General features: G+C 40.1%; 1 pseudogene; it reads left to right on the top strand.

Moving 5' to 3' along the window:
* The window catches only part of LOC104116245 (2-alkenal reductase (NADP(+)-dependent)-like), a 29,584-nt pseudogene that overhangs the window by 14,174 nt on the left and 1,597 nt on the right, over positions 1 to 13,813 (top strand).

The raw sequence follows: 13,813 nt of genomic DNA, 5'->3' as shown, positions 1-13,813 counted from the left end.
AGTTTCATCGTCCTCGATGTTAAACTCAGCATAACAAGAAACCCCTTGCGAAGTGACAAAATACGGATATCTTCCGGTTACTTTAAGGTTCACTGAACGTTTGCTCACACTCATTTTTTTACATAACAACGATACCAATGTATCGTACTCCATTGTAAGTGGCAACTTAACATGACACTGTAGAGATAAACTATAGGTTACTGAGTTATTCGCCACCACAACCTCAGCCCCCAATATAATGAAACCCTTATTTTTCGCTCTTCAGACATTATGACAAAATGCAAAACAACTTAACGAAGAAATATTTCAGAAAACTTGAGAATATTTATGAATGAATTTTTAGAAAATCCTTAACCTCTTTAAATAAGGCAAAAACCAATCCGGGGGTATAATTGTTTTAGGTATAGCGCTTTAAATAAGGTGGCTATACCCAGTTGAATTATTGTTATGTCAGTTAAGCCCAGAAGAACTATTGGTTGGCCCACATAATATATATAACGCCTTTCAAAAAGGCTTTATATATATATATATATATATATATATATATATATATATATATATATATATATAGCGCCTTTTAAAAGGACGCTATACTTAACTGGGCAAACGACCGTTAAGGTATATCCCTTTAAAAGGGCGTTATATATAAAATTATCATTAAATTTATTTTTCACATATTTTGGTTCTTTGAGTCCTAAAGAACCACATTTTGGTTTCGGACTCATGGTTTTACTACATGGTTTTCCTAGGAGAAATTTGCCTACACGAATTTCGTTAATTCCGGACATTATTCGGGTCACACAACAGAATACTGTGGAACTGGAGGATAATTTAGTGGACGGTTTTCGCTCTTACTTGAAGGCTCTTTTCGCGATCGCGGTCACGCTTCAAGAGATAAGTATGGATTTTATGTTTGATTAAAATCTGTGATTATGTGTTGTCTATATTACATGCAAGTAATCCTGGCTATTTGCTTCCGCTGTTTATACCTGTTTCCCATCAAAATTGTTTGTGTCTCTTTTGGTATATGTCACGACCCAAAATCTAACCGTTGTGATGGCGCCTATCGTAGAACTAGGCAAGCCACAACTCAACATCTCAACACAGAAAAATCTTTAAACATAAAGACAGAAGAAATTTAATAATTTAGGAAAGCCTTTTTGAAAACGGAAGTAACTAAAATACGATACAATCCATCCCAAAAACCAGGGTGTCACAAAGTACATGAGCGTCTAAATCAGAATACAGTCCACTATAGTGTCTAGAGAAATAAACTGAAAAACACAACAAGTGATAGAAAGGAGAGTCAAGGCCTGCGAACGCCGTGCAGCTACCTTGGTAGTCTCCAAACTCTGAAACCGCAATCAGCAACCACCGCCGTGACCAAAAACGCCTGGATCTGCACACGAGGTGCAGGGAGTAACGTGAGTACATCCAACTCAGTAAGTAACAAGTCCAAACTTTGGACTGAAAGGTAGTAACAAACTCAACCGGTACAGATAAAATAGAAATAACTGAACAAAAATGTAGGCATGCTTTCTAATTAAATAGGCAACTCAAAACAGTAAAGTGAAACAAATCCGAACAGTGTAAAGAATATAACTTTGCTATCTCTACATGAAAATGCACATGTTGTAGGTGATGCACCATGCTGTCAGCCTCATGTGCTCACACTTTCAAATGCTCAACCACTCGGTACAATATATGGCCCATACAACCCAGGAAAAATCCATCCTGGAATATATACATCATTGACTATAAGTCACCCAGTACCAAGGAAGGCCGATCCAGCCCCGTGGGGAAGATCCATTTCCGGGTATCAAGTACTTCGGACAAGATTCATGTACAGGAGAGATCCATCCCTCAATAATATCAACCGCGCTCACTGGGGGTGTGTTATAGACTCCGGAAGGGCTCCGACAGCCCAAGTGCTATCATAATCATCAGTATAATTGCTGCAGCGTGTAGCCCGATCCCATAACTATCACTCATAATCAGAATCTTAGCTTCACTCAGTCATCAATCTCTCCAGTCTCACTCACGGGCTCACAATATCATGAAAACTAGCCCGAAACAATGATATGATGTATAATTAAATAACAACTGAGACGGAGATATGATATGATATGCATGAACATGACTAAGTATATAATATCAATGAAATCAGTGAGATGACGACAAGAAACGACCACTAGGGGTCCCAACAGTACCGACATAAAGCCTAAACATGATATCAACAAAATAGAGTCACTATACAGTGCCATGGAATCAACCAGGCCACAATTCTCACGGTTCACGCTCGCCTGCCCGTCACTTGGCATGTGCGTCACCTCAATACCGATCCTATAGCACATAGTTCAGGGTTTCGAACCCTTAGAACCAAGTTTGAAAGCGTTACTTACCTCAAACCAAGCAAAATCCTACTCCGCGATGCCCTTTCCTCTCAAATCGGCCTCCAAACGTCCCAAATCTAGCCACAAGCAATACAATACAATCAATATAGGATAAAGGAACCAATTCCGTAAGAAAATTACCAAATTATAGCCAAAACCCGAAATCGACTCAAACCCGGCCCCCTGAGCCCACATCTCGAACTTCGATAAAAGTCACAAAACCCGAAAGCCCATTTACTCACGAGTCAAACTATATAAAATTCATCAAAATCCGACATCATTTGGTCCATCAAATCCTCAAATTACACTCTCCAAAATCCCAAGCCCTAACCCCCAATTTTTACTTCAAAACCCCACTAATTAGATGAGAAATCAACGGGAAAACACCATAGCTAATGATAATTAGGCTCAATGGACTTACCTCAGTGAATAGCCTTGAATCCCATTTGAAAATCACCTCAAAATCTCCAAAGTCCGAGTTAAAAAATGGTGGAAATGAGGAAAAATCTTGAAGTCCTCTATTTATAGGTTCTGCCCAGGCTTTTCGCACCTGCGGCTCAAAATGCGCACCTGCGGAGCCGCTTTTGCGCACAATCTCCACATTTGCGGAAAAATCACTTAAGTGACCATCTCCGCACCTGCGCTCCCTATTCGCTTCTGCGACCTCGCAGGTGCGGAAAAGACCTCGCACCTACGGCCACTGCCAGTCATCCTCTTTTTCGCTTCTGCGGGCAACTACCCGCTTTTGCGGGCTCGCGGACGCGCACACCTCTTCACACCTGCGGTCTCCCCAATCCCACTCACTTCCGTATCTGTGCCTAGCCAACCGCACCTGCGGCAATACCTTCGCAGGTGCGATTACACCAGTAACAGGCAAATTTCAGCAAATTCTCTAAACTTCAAACTTGATCCGTTAACCACCTGAAATACCCTGAGGCCCTCGGGACCTCAACCAAACAAACCAACACATTCCATAACATCATACGCACTTAGTCGGGCCTTCGAATCACTCAAAACAACATTGAAACACCAAATTACCCTCGGATTCAAGCCTAAGAACTTCTAAACTTCCGAATTCCACAAACGATGCCGAAACCTACCAAACCACGTCTAAATGACCTCTAATTTTACACACACGTCACAAACGACACCACGAACCTACTCCAACTTTCAGAAATCCATTCTGACCCCGATAGCAGATTTTCCACTACCGACTGAAATCACCAAATTTCCAACTTTCTCCAATTCAAGCCTAATTCCATTACGGACCTCCAAATCACATTCCGGACGCACTCCTAAGTCCAAAATCACCTAACGAAGCTAATGGTACAATCAGAATTCAAACCCGAGACCGTTTACACATAAGTCAACATCTGGTTGACTTTTCTGACTTAAGGTTCTAAATAAGAGAATAAGTGCCTCAATTCACCTTGAAACTACTCCGGACCCGAACCAACTAACCTGGTATATCATAAAATAGTTGTAAAGCATAAATTAAGCAGTAAATGGGGGAACGGGGTTGAAATACTCAAAACGACCGGCAGGGTCATTACATCCTCCCCCACTTAAACATACGTTCGTCCTCGAACGTGCCAAAAGTTGTTTTCAAGCCGTCTTATCACTATTCCATCTTACCACGCACATACCCGGGGGTGATACCACGTCACCCTATCCCATATAGATCTGATAACCCCACATAACTGAAATTTCTAAATTCAACCTAGTCCACAAGCCTTAGAATCCAATTCCAACCTCCGGAATTTCATATAAGATCTGAATCCCGTAACCTACACATTGTGTATATGCCTGAACAAGCTGTACCAAAAGCCGTAACCATAACTCAAACACTCAAAACCCGAATACTACATAGCTCAAATGCTCGAGGCAATGATTCCTAATCACAGTAGCTGCTCAAAACAACCCCATGCCGGTAATAAACCTCATATCAAACAAGACTCCATTCTAAAACCTTCGTACACTACCAATGATGAAAGGAACATGCGGAGACTCGTAACCATTCATCAAACCCACCAGTCATGGAGCTCTCTCTCCTTCGACAAGAACCATGGCAAATTTCCAAGCTGACTTTCGATATTATCCTTCCAATTAAGCCACAATCAAATATGATAGCACCCATCCTAGATCCGACGACTTCATCTTATCAAATACCAGCTACTCCACTGACATGCCACACCAATACCATCTAAAGCCACAACCAGTGCAATCCGTGCACCAATAAGCAACATTCCAAATGTACTCAATCACGACACCGACTCAACAAGAGAATTATCTCGTAAGCTCGACGGGTACCACCCCAACGCAATGCTAAAAACCCATCACATACCGTAAAACCATAACACCTAAATCCAACACAAGAATCATATTTCAACATAACTCTGCCGTAATGCGCGACCCCATCCAAACACTGATCCATATGAAACACCTCAGCCACCATGCTCAAAATCAATAACCATGCGCAACCCGATATTAATCACTCAAAGTGCATTACCATAACCCTGGAGAAGCAAATGACAAAATGCCACAAAATTTCGAAAGGACATAACTAATGCGCAACCACTCATGCATCACTCAAATACCCATCTCGCTCAATTTTCGCTATAAGGCCCCCAATAGAACTGCACCATGGGTGCATACAATCAACGAATCACAACCCCTCATAGCATAGAAGAGTAACTCCCCGAACATATCAAAACACGAATAAGCTCAATAACAACCGAATGGAAACTCCCTCAACAATAGCAGTATGGAGCCAACCAATCCAACTCGGTGTAGAATACACATCCTAATTGGGCCTACCAATGGACCCCCAAATCAACTCCGAGTACCCACACATAGGTTAATAACCCTCCGAAAGTCCACAATGACTGATTCATAATATATACTATCATCTAGCTAGCTTCGGGCATGACTTCACAGCCCACAACCATGGAAACAACCTGCTCTTGAGAACTCCCAGTCTCCAAATCCATATAACACACGAATCCCCTATCTGATCCCAACTCCACCGCCAGAATGTCTAACACATCTCTCGTACATGACCATCCCACGAGGAATACTCCTAAAGTTCTTCCGTGTCACATAGCAAAAATTGAATATCAGCAGTCGATCAACCAGGAGAGTACCACCATACCAATGAACACCCGTAAATAAAAACACAATGCCCCTTCAACCGCGCACCCCTCTCAGGGATTATTGAGAAACTATAACATTCACCTAAATATCTAACACCGACCATTCTGTCCAGAATTCATGAACTTGCCCCCAAGAATGAACTGTAATCTTAATCCTGCACAACACCACCGATCAAATTCACACTCCGTGCGCCCTACATTCTTCAAAATAACAATTTAATCATTTCATGATTTTTCATAAAGTGCAATATAACCCGCATTCAAGAAATTTTCTTACTCAAGTCATCCCCGATATCAACCTCTGCAAGTCATAACCCATCAACAAGTATGCCTCGGCCCAAAACTAATATCGTACAAAATTGTGCAATCAAATCATAGATAGCAGACTCCCCCACTTGGCTCAAAGCCATATAGTAAAACATCCGATAACTCACCATACCCAAGATAACATCTAAATTGACCATACTAAGCAATAAGAGATCTACTCTAGTCTCCAGATTCCCAATAGTCACCACACATGACCGATATATACGGTCCGCAATGACAGTACCGCCCACTGACGTAGACACATAAACAGGTGGAACTAGAGACTCACGGGGCATATCCAGATAGTGAGAAAAATACGAGGACACATATGAATAAGTGGAACCAGGGTCAAGTAATACAGAGGCATCTCTATGGCAAACTAAGACAATACATGTAATCACAGCATCCGAAGCAATGGCATCTGGTCTGGCAGGGAATGCATAGAAACGGGCCTGACCATCAACAGATCGGCCTTCCTCCCTAGGGCGACCCCTAGCTGACTGAGCTCCACCCTGAGCTGGCTGGGCGGGTGGTGAAGTAACTGGTGCTGAAGTCGAAGGCTGACTCCTCTGCTGAGATGAACTTCCCGAAAGGCGGGGACAATGCCTCTTGATATGACCCAAATCTCTGCACTCAAAGCAACCACTCTCTGCAAATGGCGGTGGGGACTGTAGGGAACCCCAAGAATCGGAATAACTACTAGAAGGTCCTGACACAGATGAACCCTGAGATGATGGTGCATGAGACGAACTCTGAGCTGGTAGCGCACCGAATGATGTCTGGCCCTGCTGATAACCATGGGGCCCATGACCGGATGATGCACCTATGTGCACTGGGCGAGCCTTCTTAGCATGCCTAAAAGGAAGACCTCTATCGTGCTGTAACTGACCCCCAGAAGGAACACCACTGAATCCACCCTATCCACGAGGCCTCTTGGCCTCCCTCTCAACCCTCTCCTGACTGCAAACCATTTCAATCTGACGAGCAATGTCGACAACCTCATCAAAAGTAGAACCAGACACTCTCTCTCTGGTCATAAGCAATCGCATCTGATAAGTGAGGCCATCTATAAACCTCCTGATCCTCTCCCTGTCTGTGGGAACTAACCAGATAGCATGACGGGCCAACTCTGAGAATCACATCTCATACTGCATCACAGACATATCACCCTGACGAAGCTGCTCAAACTGTCTGCGTAGCTCCTCTCTGTGGGACTGAGGCATGAACTTCTCCAGAAAGATAACGGAGAACTGCTGCCAGGTAAGGGGCGCTGCGCCGACCGGCCTACACCTCTCGTAAGCCTCCCACCAACTGAATGCAACCCCATAGAACTGAAAAGTAGTGAACGAGACCCCACTGGTCTCCAGAATACCTGCAGTACGGAGTATCCTCTGACCCCTATCCAAGAAACCCTGTGCATCATCTCCCTCTGTACCACCTGCACTGGTGTGCGGGGCAGCGGGAGTCTGAGCACCTTCCCCGGCTTGAGAAGTGGCTGATGCGTCCGGAACAGAGACTGCCTGAGCTAGACTGGTACACGCGGTCAGAATCTGAGCTAAGGCCTCCTGAAGGCCTGGAATCACAATAGGCACAGGTGGTGCCTGAGCTGGTGCATTAACAACTGGAATCTGGTCCTGATCTGGGACAACTGGTGGATCTGCAGGTACTGCCCCAGCTGTTGTGCGGGCTGCACCTCTGCCCCTACCACGGCCTCGGCCTCTCGCGGCCCTGGCAGGTGGTACTGGTGGCTGTCCATCCTGCCCAATAGTATGAGTCCTCACCATCTGTGAGAGAATAAAACAAAAGATATTTAGTTACTAGAATCAACCGATTTGTACGACAGAAATTCAAGAATGTGGAGTTTCCTAAGGGTTCTGTAGCCTCTCGAAGATAAGTACAGACGTCTCTATACCAATCCGCAAGACTCTACTAAACCCGCTCATGACTCGTGAGACCTATGTAACCTAGGCTCTGATACCAACTTGTCACGACCCAAAATCTAACTGCTGTGATGACGCCTATCGTGGAACTAGGAAAACCACAACTCAACATCTCAACACAGAAAAATCTTTGAATATAAAGACTGAAGCAATTTAATAATTTAGGAAAGCCTTTTTGAAAACAGAAAAATCCAAAATACGATACAATCCATCCCAAAAACCGGGGTGTCACAGAGTACATGAGCGTCTAAATCAGAATACAGTCCACTACAGTGTCTAGAGAAATAAACTGAAAAACACAACTAGTGATAGAAAGGAGAGTAAAGGCCTGCGAACGCCGTGCAGCTACCTTGGTAGTCTCCAAATACTGAAACCGCAATCAGCAACCGCCGCCGTGACCAAAAATGCCTGGATCTGCACACGATGTGCAGGGAGTAACGTGAGTACATCCAACTCAGTAAGTAACAAGTCTAAACTTTGGACTGAAAGGTAGTGACGAACTCAACCGGTACAGATAAAATAGAAATAACTGAACATAAACGTAGGCATGCTTTAAAATTAAATAGGCAACACAAAACAGTAGAGTGAAACAGATCTGAACAGTGTAAAGAATATAACTCTGCTATCTCTACATGCAAATGCACATGCTGTAGGTGATGCACCATGCTGTCAGCCTCATGTGCTCACACTTTCAAATGCTCAACCGCTTGGTACTGATATGGCCCATACGACCCAGGAAATATCTATCCCGGAACATATACATCACTCACTATAAGTCACCCAGTACCGAGGAAGGCCAATCCAGTCCCGTAAAGAAGATCCATCTCCGGGTATCAAGTACTTCGGACAAGATCCATGTCCAGAGAAGATCCATCCCTCAATAGTATCAACCGCGCTCACTGGGGGTGTGTTACAGACTCCGGAGGGGCTCCTACAGCCCAAGCGCTATCATAATTATCAGTATAACTGCTGCGGCGTGCAGTCCGATCCCATAACTGTCATTCATAATTAGGCTCTCAGCCTCACTCAGTCATCAATCTCTCCAGTCTTACTTACGGGCTCACAATATCATGAAAACTAGCCCGAAACAATGATATGATATATAATTAAATAACAACTAAGATGGAGATATGATATGATATGCATGAACATGACTGAGTACATAATATCAATGAAATCAGTGAGATGAGAGCAAGAAACGACCACTAGGGGTCCCAACAGTACCGGCATAAATCCTAAACATGATATCAACAAAATAGAGTCACTATACAGTGCCATGGAATCAACCAGGCCATAATTCTCACGGTGCACGCTCGCACGCCCGTCACTTGGCATGTGCGTCACCTCAATATCGATCGTATAGCACATAATTCGGGATTTCGAACCCTCAGAACCAAGTTTGAAAGCGTTACTTACCTCAAACCAAGCAAAATCCTACTCCGCGATGCCCTTGCCTCTCAAATTGGCCTCCAAATGTCCCAAATCTAGCCACAAGCAATACAATACGATCAATATAGGCTAAAGGAACTAATTCCACAAAACAATTATCAAATTAGAGCCAAAACCCGAAATCGACTCAAACCCGGCCCCTCGGGCCCACGTCTCGAAATCCGACAAAGTCACAAAACCCGAAAGCTCATTCACTTACGAGTCTAACCATATAAAATTCATCAAAATCCGACATTATTTGGTCCCTCGAATCCTCAAATTACACTCTCCAAAATCCCAAGCCCTAACCCCCAATTTTCACTTTAAAACCCCACTAATTAGATGAGAAATCAACGGAAAAATACCATAGCTAATGATAATTAGGCTCAATGGACTTACCTCAGTGAATAGCCTTGAATCCCCTTCAAAAATCACCTCAAAGGCTCCAAAGTCCGAGTTAAAAAATGGTGGAAATGAGAAAAAATCTCGAAGTCCTTTATTTATAGGTTCTGCACAAGCTTTTCGCACCTGCGGCTCAAAATGCGCTCCTGCGGAGCCGCTTTTGCGCACAATCTCCGCATTTGCGGAAAAATCACTTAAGTGACCATCTCCGCACCTGCGCTCCCTATCCGCTTCTGCGACTTTGCTGGTACGGAAAAGACCTCGCACCTGCGGCCACTACCAGACCTCCTCTTTTTCGCTTCTACGGGCAACTACCCGTTTTGCGGGCTCGCAGATGCGCACACCTATTCGCACCTGCGGTCTCCCCAATCCCACTCACTTTCGCATCTGCGCCTAGCCCACCGCACCTGCGGTGTCGCACCTGCGGCAATACCCTCGCAGGTGCGATTACACCAGCAACAGGCCAATTTCAGCAAATTTTCTAAACTTCAAACTTGATCCGTTAACCACCCGAAACACCCCCGAGGCCCTCGGTACCTCAACCAAATATACCAACACATCCCATAACATCATACGCACTTAGTCGGGTCTTCGAATCACTCAAAACAACATAAAATACCAAATTACCCTCGGATTCAAGCCTAAGAACTTCTAAACTTTCGAATTCCACAAACGATGTCGTAACCTATCAAACCACGTCCGAATGACCTCAAATTTTACACACACGTCACAAACGATACCACGAACCTACTTCAACTTTCGGTAATCCATTCCCACCCCGATATCAGATTTTCCACTGCCGACCGAAATCGCCAAATTTCCAACTTTCGCTAATTCAAGCTTAATTCCACTACAGACCTCCAAATCACATTCCGGACGCACTTCTAAGTCTAAAATCACCTAACGAAGCTAATGGTACCATCAGAATTCAAACCCGAGACCGTTTACACATAAGTCAACATCCGATTGACTTTTCCAACTTGAGGTTATAAATAAGAGAATAAGTGCCTCAATTCACCTTGGAACCACTCCGGACCCGAAACAACTAACCCGATATATCATAAAACAGCTGTAAAGCATAACTTAAGTAGTAAATAGGGGAATGAGATTGAAATACTCAAAACGACTGGCTGGGTCGTTACAATATATTTCTCTTTTGTTGTCTGATTTATCGTCGTTCAAGGTTTGCTTTACTAGTTTCTGCATGACATCTGATTATTTCAATCCTAACGAGCCTTCCCGGCAGTTAAATCGAATCCTTCACTCCTACCCATGTAATTAGCTTTTTAGCTTTCTTTCTTTTTGTGTCTAATTTCTCAATTTGCGTTAGATTTATGTTTAGAGTACTTGACAACCTTAAAATTGGACTCAAATCAGTTAAGTGGCTTTAATAAAAATATTCACAGAATGAAATAAAAACTACAACGTGTGTCACCTAAAACAATTTTTGAACCTCCTGCCAGTCGATTTATAATACATGATTTGTAAAATTATATTGATGTAAAAAACATAAAGTTTTGAGATACAAGTTTTTGTAACTGATCAATGTGAATTATCATATAATTACTTGTTTGTCGAGATCGACATGATGGATATCGTTTTCACCTATGAAGATGTACTACACAATTTTGAAAATTAATATCATATTATTAAAATAAAATTTTGTATAAATAATTATTCATGAAATAATAAGTACAAGTTTTGGTGAATGATCAACATGGATCATCGTGTGGTGACTTGATTGTCGAGGTCAAGATAATTTGATATCGGTTGAACCTACGAAAATGAGCAACAAAAATTTAATTAGATACATGGAATTTGTTTACTTAATTGTCGAGTCATTTATGAGATACAATATGTAATTAAGTGTCCTCATCTAATACTTTCTTGTAAAAGATATTCCTTGTGCATATATGTTTCTTTCAACCGTTTATTTATAAACAAATTGTTCAAAGTTATTTCACTTTTATCCACAATTACTATGACATCATCTTGACTTATTATATTATCAATGATCATTGTATGATTGTATTGGGTTAATTAGTTTTCCGTTAGACATTTCTATATTAAATAGTAAATTGAACTATTATTCTTCGTTAACACTATTTCATGCATACTATCAAATTGTATATATACCAACAACCCAATTTTATTTGATAGAAATTGTTTTTAAAAAAAATAACTTTTTAAACGCATGTTATTCCGGCATGCAAATAAACTAATTTAAGATCATCACATAATTAGCATTCACTTTAAAATTTGTAAAATCTGAATTTCATAAACAACATAGGGAAGAAAATTAATTAAAAGTAGATAGAATAAAGAAAGTAGAACTGATTTATGTCGCCACTTCCTTCTTGATTCCTCCCATTGACATAGTTTCCCCTAGAGAAAATCATTTTGAATGCAAAACCACTCCATTGGCTATATGTAGTTGGTCAATCTTCAAGTCCCTCTCTGTTTCAAGATTCAATTGGTTTCTTCGTTGTTTGTTTGTTTAATTCCACATAGAAAAGGAAATACTGGAATTCTTAGGTTTTTGGTGATGCAATCTTGCAACAAACTGTGAGATTTAAACCATGATAATCTCAAGTGAGCATGTTTACCAAAGGTAACTACTATTAGTTTTTGTAAATTAAAGGAATGTCATTTCAATACGGTGGCTTTACTGATTAGTTCTTGACTTTGAATCATTGATAACCACTCAACACATCGCATTTACTCTGTGTTTAGTTGTGTGAGTGCTATTCTATATAACGATTAGGGAACGGAGAGGTGCCACACCAGTTGGTTTCAATTGCCGTGTTTAGCCATATCTCATTTTTTAGAAGAAAAAGGATGCTTCGTCGACTCCACTAATGGTGAGTATGAAGGGTTGCCTTAGGGCTGTTTGTAAGTTAGTTAAACGGAGGCAACTCTTCGCTCTTCAAAAACCTACTTTTTAAATTAAATATAGAGTATTTAGGTTCGTAAGGAGGGTTAAATAGGGTATTTAAATTTTTAAAAAGGATATTTAAGTAATTCAACTTTTTTAATTAAGGGCTTTCCACTTTTAATATAATATAAAATATTTATATTATATTAAAAGCACGAAGACCCTTAGCGAAATGTCGTTCGCCAATTTTACCCTTTTAAAATAAAGTTCACTTTAGACAAAATAGTCATTTAATTATTCTCCTAGCTAATATTTAGGAGTTTTAAATTAAATCAAATTTATTACTTATTAATCTTTCTTTTTTTGAATAAGTAAGAAGTTCTTATAATTAGGACTTTAAAATCATTACAATTTTATCTTTTATAAATTTTACGACTATAGTATGATTAAGTAACACCAAATCTTTATGCGTATGAATTTCTACAATTAAATATTTTTAGTGCAAAAGAGATTGTACAATAATACTAAATTTTAGGTAAACAATTATGATATAACAAAAGAAAAGACTAAAGAAAGAGGAAGCATTGTCCTTTATCCCAAATCAGAAAGTAAGGTATAAATGTTATGAGTAGACATGTGAAATTGATCCGCTAACTATAATTTTATTCTTTGATCAATAATTTGAGTAGATATAAATATTAATACAGATTTTTAAATATAATTAAAAATAATAATTACAAAAATATTTAATAATAGCAAGAGCAAGAAAGAAAGAAAAGTTATTGACAAAAGTTGTTTACCAATACTCCGACAAATATAAAGTACAAAAGGTTGATTTTTAATATCATTTGACAAAAGAATTTTTGTAGATAAAAATATAGTTATAATTAAATATTTAATATATGATATGAGCTAATATTAATAATATGAATCCTCGAAAAATAAATTATTTCTTTTAGTTATTAAAAAGATAATTAAATATTTGAATTAAAAGAGATCAGAATATAAAATAAAATCAGTTATTGTATTAGGAATAAATTGTTAAAATACAAACTTTAAGAAATAAGAATGAAATGGTAGAAGAAAAAATGTATTCATAAAGAGACTGAGGTGAGACACAATTTAATATATTTGTATATCATATTATAAGATATGTATAATTATAAAATAATGCACAACTAATTTATCTAAATGCATCATTCATGCATATTCAAAAGATATTGAATACAATTACCATGTTAATGTGAGAAAAATTATTTTCATCATTTAAATAAATATTACATTTTATTTTAACGTCAACGTATATATTTTTTTAAT

This window comes from Nicotiana tomentosiformis, chromosome 6 (genome assembly GCF_000390325.3).
Source record: "Nicotiana tomentosiformis chromosome 6, ASM39032v3, whole genome shotgun sequence".
Classification (NCBI taxonomy): Eukaryota; Viridiplantae; Streptophyta; class Magnoliopsida; order Solanales; family Solanaceae; genus Nicotiana; species Nicotiana tomentosiformis.
Note: the sequence above shows the minus strand (reverse complement) of the source record. Positions and strands in the feature narration are given on the sequence as shown.